Here is a 12,374-nt window from a genome sequence, read left to right on the forward strand (position 1 = left end):
CATCTTTTTGGAAGTGGATCTGTTTTCTTTCATTTTAATGTTATCCAGAAGCGTGCTTGTGACAGTTTTACAGACTAACATGATACTATAGTAATATTACAGTAACATATGAAGAGTCACTGCTGTGTGGTGAACATAAATACATATTTATATTTACCTTCAACGCACACAGTGATATTTTAACAGCATTGTTACTGTAAATGTTCGGTGGAGCCGAGTTCCACAGGTCTGATGATGATGTGTGAGTTGTGTATTTTGGCTCTAAAGATGTTTTTCCCAGGAGGAATGGCCGGAGCTTTTATTTCTTAACTGATCTGTGCCACTTCCGGCCCCATCCTGATTCTTTCTGCTAGGCTTGATGGGGGCTTGTTCTTCAGGCTGCAGAATAAAGAAGCAGATTCCTGGTTTTTCCTGGTTTTTTCCTGGTTTTCCCCGGAGGACCCCCCACACACCCCCACGGTCACACAACATCCGGCAGACACCTCTGTTTGGATGACAACCAGAAGAAAACACACACATACACCACAGGACCGGACCCCCCCTTTAATCTGATGGCGTGAACGTTTGGGGGGGATTTAACTGTTTGGTCAAGTTGAATAAATAAAATCACCAGGAGCGGATCTTGAACTATTCGACCTTCAAAATAAGAGCTATCACTCAGAGGTCTGTGAAGAGAAATGTTGTGTAAATTTATTAATTTTATGTTTTATCACTGAATTTGGCTTTCCTTCATCATTTAAACAATGTGGCTGTGAAAAGTGATCAATTTCAGCATCAATGAAGACAAAATGAGCTAAAATGACAAACTGTCGAAATAATATTTTTATGTTTTTCACATTTTTGTCTACAACCAGTTATATTCTCCTTAGTAGTATTATTGATGTATTATTAATTATTATTAATGTAATGTTATTAATGGCTTTGTGTAAAAATGGTATACAATTAATAACTTCATTCACCAACTGTAGAATAATTCATTCAAATTGTGTTTTGTTTTGTTTTTTTTTTTGCTCAAATTGGATATTAGCCATCGAGCTCAGATAATCATAAAACACAAGATGTTTGGGATTAAATGAAATTGAAGATTCTGATGTCTGACATAAAGAAAATTCTGACCTTTAGCTAAACAGCATCAGCTCACTGATGAACGACTTTAAATATCTGCTGAAATCATTTCACATTAGTTTGAATTGTTTCATGTAAATGATTTACTTCCTATCTACACCAACACATGTTGTTTTGCTCTAACAGCAACAGTTAATTAATTATTTGTGAGATATGAAGTATTAATTTGGAGTTTTCGTTTTAACCGTGTTTTATTTTGACGGGTCAAACCGGTAGTGTCGCTGTCCGGTCGTGTCCAGCTTGACTTCGCTCGGTCTTCACAGGACGCAGGACTCGCAGCCCGGAGGGAGGAAGGCTGGTGGAAACTTGAGGACATGCGGCGTCTTCAACAAACTTTACACAACCCGAAGTTTAGTCGGAGCTGAAGGACAGAGCCGAGAGTCAGGAATGAACTGAGGAAGAGGAGGAGGAGGAGGAGGGGAAGAGCCGTTCACTCCCATTGATCCTTCATCGAGGTATTGATTCTGGGCCTGGCTGTGAAATAACACAGCTGTTAATGAGAACAGAGGAAATCAGAGGTGTGATGGCTGATTTTATCACATGTGATGTCAAACTGAGCTGATGAAGACAGTCACTGGATGTCTTTTATGGCTCCCTCATTTCTTTTCCATTTTAAAACTTCGGCTCCAGATTTCAGTAAATCTAATTTCAGATTTATTTTCATTTTATTTTTTTTTTTTTTTTTGCTGGAGCAGCTCTGATGGGAAACCAGTCCAGCACATCAGCACTAATAGTGAGTGACCATTCAGGCTGAGGCAGCTCTCAGATACCAACAGTCCAGTTCTGACTATCAGGTTTGTGAACATGACTCAGATTTTAAAGACGCATTCTGTCTGGATTTTTTTTTTTTTTTCTTTTTTCAGAGGTCGAAGGTCCAAAGACTATGACACAAAAAATCTGTAGAATCTCGTGTCGGAAGCTCAGTTTTCTGCTGCAGTTCACACTGTAGAGGGGTCGATTCAACTCTGTGTTGAGTTCTACGTTAAGAACAGTTTGACAGCAAATTTAAATGAAAGAAAAACATGAAAACGCTTCTCGTATCTGATATATTTTGCTCTTTGTCTGTTTAATACGACTGTAGATTAAATGTCTCTGTCACCTTGGATTTTTTTTGGCATGATTCACATTTTTGGCCAAATGGTTCAATGTGTTGATGAGTTTAAGCTCTAAAAGCCATCTAAGAATGACATAACCCAAAAGGAACATTTCAAAATGAATGATTTATAATTTATGACCAGATTTACTCCAAATATGTAAAAGTAACTGAATATAGAACAGTAATTATCCTTAAATTAACTTACGTCCGGCTGGTGATTTAAAATGGGATTTTTAAATCACCACAGTTTACTGTGGCAGCAGTGGAAGAAGCATTTGGATCCCTGACTCAGTAAAAATGTACTTTAAGTACAATATTATTAGATTATTACCGAGCCGACAGCGGTGACCTGTTAAACCTGACGAATCGTGATAATTAAGACTTCCTCCACCGAAACAGTTTGAACTCTCGGCTCCCCAAACTCTCAGAGATGAGTGGAAAACAAACAGCTTCAGAGCGACGGCCTTCTTTTGTTTTTCGCTGAAAGTCTTAACCCGAACGTTCACCCCACGGACGGAGCAGGAAGTCAGTTATTTCTTTAGATGGATCCACACAGCTGATCAGTGAGCAGCACTGATTTTTACCTTTTGTCTTCGTTTTACATGCAGAGAGCAGACACCGATCTGTTTTCGCTCTCTCTGGCTCTTTTTGTTGTTTTTATTTGGCTCCAAAGATTGACAATAGTTAAAACGCCCTCCTCGGAGCTTCAGCCCTGAACCAGATGGATGTGGTTCAGATCGCAGTTGCTGCCAAATTGGCGAGTCCATCTCAAATGTGGTTTTATGATCTACAGTTAGTCATCCAGCGATGGCACGCTCGTGCGACTTTGTGCCGACTCGAGCATTTTTCAGCCCAGCTCGCCCGGTTCGTGGAAGTTCTCGCTGCATTGTGGTGTTTTTGGTTTTGTTTTTTCTCTCTCTCCTCCTGCAGCAAACATGCAGGCGGCGGCGGCGGCGGCTCTGGCTCTGAGCGCGCTCAGTGTTCTGCTCTGCCCGGACTTCCTGTGCGCCCTCCGGTCCCCCAAACCAAACCAGAGCGACGAGGCAGAACCGAAGCAGAAGAACCCGCCGCACATCATCTTCATCCTGACGGACGACCAGGTTTGTTCTTCAGTCAGATCTGATAGCAAACGTACTGAAGTCATCAGAACATGGCACATGACTAAAGTCAGAAAAGTAAGACGTCACTGAGGATCAGCAGCAAAATCAAACAATGACCGATCAGTCAGCTTTACTGGATCATTTCATTTCATCGGTTCCTGCTTTTCAAATATCAAGATTTGTTTCTCCTGAACCGGATCATCTCAAACCTCCTTCATTTATCTCGAAGAAGTTAGACAGAGACTGAAAAGATCTCTGTGGCTGTGTGGTTTCAGGGCTTCAACGACATCGGCTACCACAACCCGAACATCAAGACCCCGACTCTGGACAAGCTGGCGGCGGAAGGCGTGAGGCTGGAGAATTACTACGTTCAGCCCATCTGCACGCCGTCACGCAGCCAGCTGATCACCGGCAGGTATGGAAATCTGAGCACGCCGATTTTTCATTTTTTCTTCTCGTGGTTCGTTTTTATTTTCTAACCTTGATGATCATCTTTTGACATAAAGCCATAAGATTTATCGTAGTTGCAGATATTTATCTCTTTATTTGACAGATTATTTCCTTCAAATCTCATCATGTCTTCTTTGTTTTAGCATCAAAATCATTTTATAGTTAAATAATTTTCATGGATATAAAAAAGGAACTAATTTGAGACGTTAAAGCCAGAAAGTGTTTGAATACAGATACATACATTGGTCGTATTTTACTCTCAGATCAGCTCGTCCATCCTCAGACTCACAGGAAACAGGCCAAAGCCTGAAAGGAAAACAGAAAAGAATTAATTATCATGAGTCCAAATCAAATGAAACCCAGAAGCTTCAGATCAGAAAACAAAAGAGGTGGATGCAAACCAGAGAGCAGAGCAGCTGCTCCATTATAGATTAGACAGCCTGAGAATGGATGAGTCCCTCAGCGGTTCTGCAGGAGCAGCTCAGTAAGACGTCCTGTATTTTGTCAGGTATCAGATCCACACCGGACTGCAGCACTCCATCATCAGACCCAGCCAGCCCAGCTGTCTGCCCTCCAACATGGACACGCTGCCTGAGCGGCTCAGAGAGGCCGGATACACAACTCACATGGTCGGCAAGTGGCACCTCGGCTTCTACAGGTACTGACAGAGTTCACAGGAGTTCTGCTTGTTTTCCTGATTTATTTGGTTATTTCAAGCAATCGGAAGCTCCAACGGGACGGGATGAAAAGGTCGCTGTGGAGAAATAAGGGAAGGGAGAGATAGTTGTTCAAATGTAGCTATTGGTGCATATTTTTATTTGTGGTGGCTGAAATTCACGTTAAGAACAACAAGTCTGCACTGCCTCTAATCTGAGGTTGGGAATGTCGGGATGGAAGGAGAGCCGGTTTAGATTGTGTTCAACCATCCAACAAACACAACGGCTGAAACATACCGACACCTAAAGTTCAGTCCGGGTCCTCGGCCTTTTTTCACACACTGTTTCACACGCGGTCGAGACTCCAGAGTTCACCACCCGAAGAACTGGATCTGAGCCTCTTCACGTAGAAACATACAGAAACATGTTATCTTCGCTGATTGGCTGTAACATTGTGACTGCAGACAGGTGGAGGAAATGGCATTCATTATCTGGTTACCATGGATACCTGTCAGGAAAAATGGAAAAGCGTGAGGACGAGAGCGCCGAGCTGCGACGTGTGTCCACCGCTGGCTGAGGAAGACATGATGCATTATGGGAAGAAGTTGGTGGAGACAGCGTAACGCTTTGGACGATATCCTGCTGGGAAACCAGGTCTCCATGGAAACAACGGTTCAGGAATGATCTGAAGGCTCCTCTGCTGGTATTGTGTTGGTCCAGATCCCACGGAGCTGCCGGGAATAAATGCTCTCCGGTTTGATTTAAATGTTAAAGGGACTCTGTAGAGCAGCGATATGATGAGTGGCTTCGCATGTGGACGGAGGTGATGTGTGATCTCTCCACAGAAGAACGCGTCTCTGTTTGTGTCTTTCCTCAGACTGAGGCTGAAGAAAACTCCTCAGGGGGCCTTTTGATCCGTCTGCAGCTGCTTGTCTGTAACAACGTGTTGGAAATCTGAAGCTCAGTTTATTTTTCACTTTTCCTTCAGGAGAGCTTGTCTGCCCACCAGAAAGGGCTTCGACACTTTCTTTGGTTCTCTAACAGGAAGTGTGGATTATTACAGGTAAATCAGCATCATCGTCACTTCTAATCTTTACATGCTGACTGTGTGTAGTGTGTATTCGCTGGATTTCTCTTTTCTCCGCTTCGATCCTTCTCGTCCCTCCAGTTACGGCTCCTGCGACGGCCCCGGGCTGTGCGGGTACGACCTTCACGACGACGAAGGCGTGGCGTGGGGACAGGAAGGGAAATACTCCACCACACTCTTCACGCAGAGAGCTCGCAAGATCCTGGAGATCCACGACCCCGCAGACAGGCCGCTCTTCCTGCTGTTCTCCCTCCAGGTAACAACACCAACTCAAACACAACAGCACAGAGGCTGCATCAGGCCTCACATGTGTTTCGAAGCTGCGTTCGTTTTTGTCTGGATGAGAGCTGTCAGAAAAGTTGAAAAAGACAGGCCACATTAAAGTGTTTGTTTGTTTTCCTGTCTATGAGCATCAGAAACTTATTTAGGCTGCTTGGCTCAAACTGTCAAATTAAAAACACGACACACAGAAAATTTAACTAGATGTTAAAAGCCTTTTAACTGCAGAGAAAAAGAACAACCATATTTGTTTTTTGTTCTTGGTTTTTGTGGGAAGCTGTGCTCGCTTGATTTGAAGCTTCAGGCTTAGAGGGGATTTCACGATATATAGCCGACATTCTGACGAGGAGCAGCCAAGGCTGACTTATTTGACTGAAGGCGTTCCAACATATGGACCACGAGTTGGTGCCGTGGGAAATGTAAGAAATCACTGACTGAAGGAGACGGGTTAACTTATAAACCAACTTAAAACAGCTTATCTATGAATGTGTTTCCCTTTTTAAACCGATATGACACTCGTTTTTTAAAAGATGTCTCCGTCATTTCCCCCCTCAGGCGGTCCACACCCCTCTGCAGCCTCCGAAGCCCTACATCTACCCGTACCGCGACATGGCCAACGTCGCCAGGAGAAAGTTTGCCGCCATGGTTTCCACGGTGGACGAGGCCGTCCGAAACCTCACCTACGCCCTCCGGAAGTACGGATACTACAAGAACAGCGTCATCATCTACTCCACCGACAACGGCGCCCAGCCCTTCACCGGAGGCAGCAACTGGCCGCTGCGAGGCCGGAAGGTGTCACGACACAATTTAATATATTTAATTTAATGTTTTATATCTGAAATTCGGGTGAAGTGTTTCATGCGGTGTTGGCTCCTGCTGATATTTATATTTATATCTGGCCAGAGAATTTTCCTCTCGCAGTGTTGTGGAGACAGCAGTCTGTAACATACTGTTGGACTTTTATGGGCTGAAACAATGAACAGCTGAGCCTGACATCCGTACGCAGGAGAGAAACGTTGAGTTAACTTTTTAGCAGCCAGCAGCTTGGATGTGAGGAGTTGAATATTCACACAATCGCGTCAGGATCTAAATCAGTAAACTGCTGAATATTAGTGCATTTTGCTGTGTCTGTACCTGCAGGCTGCAGATCGGTGACAGCTAAAGTCGATCACTGTGTTTGCAGGGCACGTACTGGGAGGGTGGCGTCCGCGGCGTGGCGTTCGTACACAGCCCTCTGCTGAAACGCAGGAGACGGATCTCCAAAGATCTCCTCCACATCACTGACTGGTTCCCCACGCTGGTGAGCCTGGCTGGAGGGAACATCAGCCAGGTCGGTCCAGCGTACATGATGGATCTCACCTTTTTACAACTTTCTGATGTGTTTTTGTTCAGATACAAAAGAAATATAGTTATGAAGCTGATATATTATTCATGTCACTGCAGCAGTCTGCAGGCTCAGCTCTGTGACTGGCTGTGCTGTAACCTAATTCAGCATCTCACAGATTTTATCTCGGTGGACAAGTTAATTTGTTGTCGGTGTCAGAGGTCAAAGTGAAGCCTCCTGATTTGGCTTCAGGTTCGCTTTAAGTTGGAGTGCTACTGTAAAACTGTCACAGTTTTACTATCATGTAGAAGAAACTTATTAAGATAAGTGCACTTTCTGCAAATGTTGGCCCCATTTTGGCCTTTTGTGTTTTAGCTCAGGCATAAATATCTTTCATTGGCAGGTCAGATTAGCATCCAAAAAGCTTTGTTGGCTGTTTCTGTTGCCAAACAAGACGAGCAGCAGTCATCAATCAGCACATATCTGACTAATCCAGGCACTCCGAAGCCTTTGTTACCAAAGGGAATTCAGAATAATTCACTCTCATGTCGCAAATTTCTTTTTCTGGCAACATTAATCCATTTAACATGCCGTTTTTTTATGGTTTCATCGTATACAGTCCTAAAAATAGGTTTCTGATTACTGTGTTCGTGGTGACGTGTCCTCGTTTTCTGCTCAGAGTCGCGGTCTGGATGGTTTTGATGTTTGGCCAACAATCAGCGAAGGGAAGGAGTCACCTCGTCAGGAGATCCTTCATAACATCGACCCCCTGCACAAACCTCCGGTCCAGACCGCGGCCTGGGACGCAGGCACAGAGCAAGGTAACTCAGGAAACCTCAAAGGTGGTTCAACTCAAACTTAGATTCCAGGATTCCGTTAAGATATGCAGCAGATTTTGTTCTAAATAAGCATTATTATGACTTTGACCTTGTAAAAGAAAAAAAAGTCCAGATGAAATTTAACATAATAAACTGCAGATACAGGACTGTTTCAAACTAATGCCATGAATAGTTTTAATTATCTGTATCATAAAAACCAAAACCAAATCAATATTTGTCTTCAAAACACTTTGGAATCAGCTCAGTTCTGTCTGGTCTTTATGACTTTTAAGCGATAATTAGCTGCAGTGTTTAGATTAAAAGTGCTTAACGTGAAATAGGATCAAAAACTTGAAAGGCTGAAGAAAGCAGACATTTAGGTGTAAAGGAAACAGGACGGAGTGATTACGAACAGCTTTTACAGAAAACTACAGATTATAAAAATGGGATTGAGAAATCAGAAAAACCAAAAACAAAGATTAAAGGAGTGTTAACTTTGTCTCACTTGTCTCTCTGTCAGTCCACACAGCGAAGCGTCCAACTTTTAAGAAGCCGAAGAAGACGAAGACGAAGATCTTGAGGGAGAAACCAAAGCAGAAGTCAGCGTTCCAGTTAAAGACCACCAAGAAACCTCAGATATTTTCTCATCGTGTTGCGAAACTGAAGCCCAAACCCGTACCTAAACCGCAGACCAAGGCCTACTCCCAGCATCAGTTCCTGTCCCACTTCAGGCCTCACCAGAAGTCCCAGTCCAGCGGGGATCTGCCGCCGTCAGCCATGTTGCACCTCAAATCTCAGCCGAAGGTCCGGCCCATTCTGCGGTCCAAAAAATCCAAGCGGGCCTCATCCTGGAAGCACAACTTGGAGTTGTCGTGGTCCGGAACGCCTCAGCCAAAAACCAAGACACAGTTCAGACTGCATTTCAAGTCCAAGTCCAGGAGGACGTCGTCCCAGTACCAAAACACGTCCCAGCTGATGACGCCCCCCCCCCAAATCCCACTCAGTGTGGGACACATCGGTACAGGCTGCCATCAGAGTCGGAGACTGGAAGCTGCTAACAGGAGATCCGGGTCATGGAGACTGGGTCCCCCCCCAGGTAACACATTTAGACCTTTAGGGGTATTTTTGCTCCGCTGATTCAAATGACGGAGGGCTTATTGTGAGTTTTGACCCTCAGGTTCTCCCCACGCTGCCTGGTCGCTGGTGGAACCTCGAACGCACCCTCTCGTCTTCCCGCGGATCCTCCGCCCACAAAGACATCTGGCTGTTCAACATCGCCCACGACCCGTACGAGCGGCAGGACCTGTCGGACCAGAGGCCCGATGTGGTCCAACGGCTGCTGGCCCGTCTCGCTTACTACAACCAGACGGCCGTGCCGGTTTACTTCCCGCCCGACGACCCCAGAGCCAATCCCGGCGAGCACGGCGGCGCCTGGGTGCCCTGGGTGGACGAGGACGAGGAAGAGGAAAGCAAATATCAAGGCGTGTACAAGAAAGGCAGGAACAACAAGAAGAAGAGGAAGAAGATAAAGTGCCGGCTGTGCAAGCTGAAGTCGTTCTTCCTGAAACTGAACACCAGGATGATGTCCAACCGGATCTGAGATCAGTGTGTTACACCGTCACTCACGAAAACCAGCTGGAGGCCTTCCCCAAGCATGTCCATTCACTGGCTCCACTCTGTTCCTCCAAATACAAAAGAGCAAACAAACAAACTGTGTCATCGTGTTATTTAGAGCTTCGATAAAAATAGACGTTACAATCAAAAGTCTCGCCGGAAATCAGGGATCTGAGGCGACACTGATCTGTCGAGACCTCAGACGTATGAAGTGTTTTCAGTCCGTTCGATTCACGAGAACGTGATTTTGTTCAGCCGAGATTTTCTATTTCTCTGCTGTCATCACGGATTGATTCATGACATGTCTCTGGTTTTTCAGTGTAAAAACACCGACGACAGAAACGTCAGTTATTTCGTATTTTTGGGACGTCATTTCTCAGATCTAAGTTCAGCTCAGACGATGCGGTCACCGAATGAAACTGAAAACATCTGCATGTTTGGATAGAACTGGACAGGGTGATCTTTTTTCCCTAACACCTTTGTTGCTGTCACCTTCTTGGTGTTGTTATCATTTCATTTTGAGTTCTTGGCACGAGACTGTGCTGACGGCAAAACGTATATCAACACTGTAATAAGTGATTTCATTATACTGAAATATAAACACTTTCAAGAATCTTCTAGCTAAACGATGTTTACAGATGTTATTTGATGTTTACACCCACAGTTCATAAAGTCCAAATCGAGGCTTCAGAGGCAGATGTTTACAGTCATGGTGCTCGATGATGATTATATATCTTTGTCTGCTCTGCCATTAACTAGAAAACTTTACAAAGGATTTTATAATATGTATATTTTTATATATATTTTCACCTTTTTCATTCCACATCCCAGTGATCGCAGCTGATCTTCTGTTTGTCTCGGCTGTAGTAATGTGTTGGTTTTCTTTACGCACTGTGGTTGTTTGAATGTATTGCCAGTAGAAAGCATCTTTTGACAATGAATTTAAAGTATGTGTTTTGTTTTGTTTTGTTTTTTTAACTCACGTCGTTTTACTGTGAACAGCAGAAATTTCCATCTGAACATATTATGCCGTTTCATTTTCAGGAGGATAAAAAAACGCAGGGGAATATCCATCTTTTGGTTTGTTTTGAGGAGAAAAAATGAATCAGTGCCTCAACCTTTAACATGAGTTATTTTAGTGAACGCACTGAAATATAAAGTACTCTGGTTCTAGTGTTTCTCAACAAAAACACAAAAGGAGCTGGTCAGTTTCTAATTCCCTGTGATGTAAAGGCCGTTAAGATTTTGTGTGTATTCAGAAAACGAGAGGGGAAATATGTCACAGCGAGCGTTTTGAAGTCAAGTTGCTGGTTTGCGCCACCCGAGCAAAACACCTAACTTCTAAATAGTTCAGTGTATTTGCTCAATATCTAACAAACCCGGTTTGTGGCTGTTCTGCAACAGCACACAGCACTGTGAGTGTGGACGCTTGATTCCTCCACCCTGAGTAAATAAAGGAAAAATTAGATCAATAGCGACTCTGTCCTTTTATTTGAAGTCTGTTGGTAACAACTTCTTCACTAATAAGACTCAATAAGAGAACTGAAGATTTAATTGGAGCCAAATTCGTCATCTTTTAGAGGCTTCCCTGTTGCTGCCTAATTTAATTTTTATTTTTAACAGATCAGCATTAAGACTTGAACGTCTTAAATCCTCATTTTATGACCTAAATCTGATATTTCATAGGAATATAAAGCTGCTGAGCCAATTTACACTTAATACTAAACACGGCTCATGCTGCACACAAAAGTTATACTTTTAATAGGAGTTACAAATCTGAGAATTGTGATGTGGGTTGTGTTTCCAGATCGGTTGAAATGCTCTTGTGTTGGTAGCATTTTCAGAATCTGCACATTAAAAGCAGAATGGCTGAATTTAATTCTTATAAATGTAACCGACCTTCAGTTAGAAAACACAAAATGACCACCAGGTGGTGGCAGATATCAAAAATCTCTGCAGTTTGGCTGTTGGCAGTCTAAGATTCTCTTCATTTGTAAATTTCTCACACACACAAAAACTCTGGGTACAATTGGATTTTCCACGCTTGCTGTCGCCTTCTTCTTTCAGTGTTTCCACCGAGGAATAATTGAATTTGGGGCTCCTTTTATCCCTGAGCACATGTGGGATTATGTAATCCTCTGGGATTAAAATATCATGATTCAGGAAGCTGCTGATCCTGATCCGGAGCTGCTGCTGAGATGCAGACACCTTTAAAAAAAAAACAAAAAAAAAAAACTGGCTTGTGCTGCTAAAGTGTCCCTGAACGCATCACAAACCTAACCTAACATTCAAGGTGCCGTTCTGCTGACGTTCAAGGGGATTAGTGGAGTATTGAAGTTCAACTGCTTTATTATTATTCAAAATAAATCTGACTCATAAAATATATTGTTTCTGGGAGCAGAAAATTCTAAATTTTTTAATAAGAGTCACATCCACTGGGAGTTTGTCATTTGCCTTGTTGTTATCTACAGTAGATGTGTTAATACTTCATACAACAATATGAAGTTTCCAGCTATGCAGATACAACAGTTTTGGATTTATCTGCTGAAGTTAGATTTCAACCAGCATGCTGATAAAAGGTTAAAGGATTTGAATTTTTCAGGCTCAACGCATTGAAACAACAGCTCGTTCCAAAAACAAGGTTCCCATAACTGAATAATCCATAAAAACAGATTTAACAGAATGATTACTTGGTAGGCGGCAGCTCCATTAAAACTGTTCAACGTGAGTTCAGCTGAGGTGAAATAAACACTAAATAAGCTCCACATTGTTTTCACTGCCTTGTAAAAAAGTAAAAAGGTGTCCCATGAAAACACCAAAACTGA

General features: G+C 43.2%; 1 long non-coding RNA gene and 1 pseudogene across 2 annotated transcripts; one reads left to right on the forward strand and one right to left on the reverse strand.

Moving 5' to 3' along the window:
• The first annotated feature begins 1,358 nt into the window (after positions 1 to 1,358).
• On the forward strand, positions 1,359 to 9,670 carry LOC115057580 (arylsulfatase I-like; annotated as a pseudogene).
• On the reverse strand, positions 3,706 to 7,093 carry LOC115057581 (uncharacterized). Of its 2 annotated transcripts, XR_003841932.1 has the most exons (4): positions 6,928 to 7,093; positions 4,725 to 5,861; positions 4,173 to 4,525; positions 3,706 to 4,077 (listed from the first exon to the last, which is right to left on the reverse strand). It is a non-coding gene; the product is annotated as an uncharacterized LOC115057581 (long non-coding RNA). The 2 variants fall into 2 exon arrangements; XR_003841931.1 differs by having other exon boundaries at positions 4,173 to 5,861.
• Positions 9,671 to 12,374: the final 2,704 nt, after the last annotated feature.

This window comes from Echeneis naucrates, chromosome 17, assembly GCF_900963305.1.
Source record: "Echeneis naucrates chromosome 17, fEcheNa1.1, whole genome shotgun sequence".
Taxonomy (NCBI): Eukaryota; Metazoa; Chordata; class Actinopteri; order Carangiformes; family Echeneidae; genus Echeneis; species Echeneis naucrates.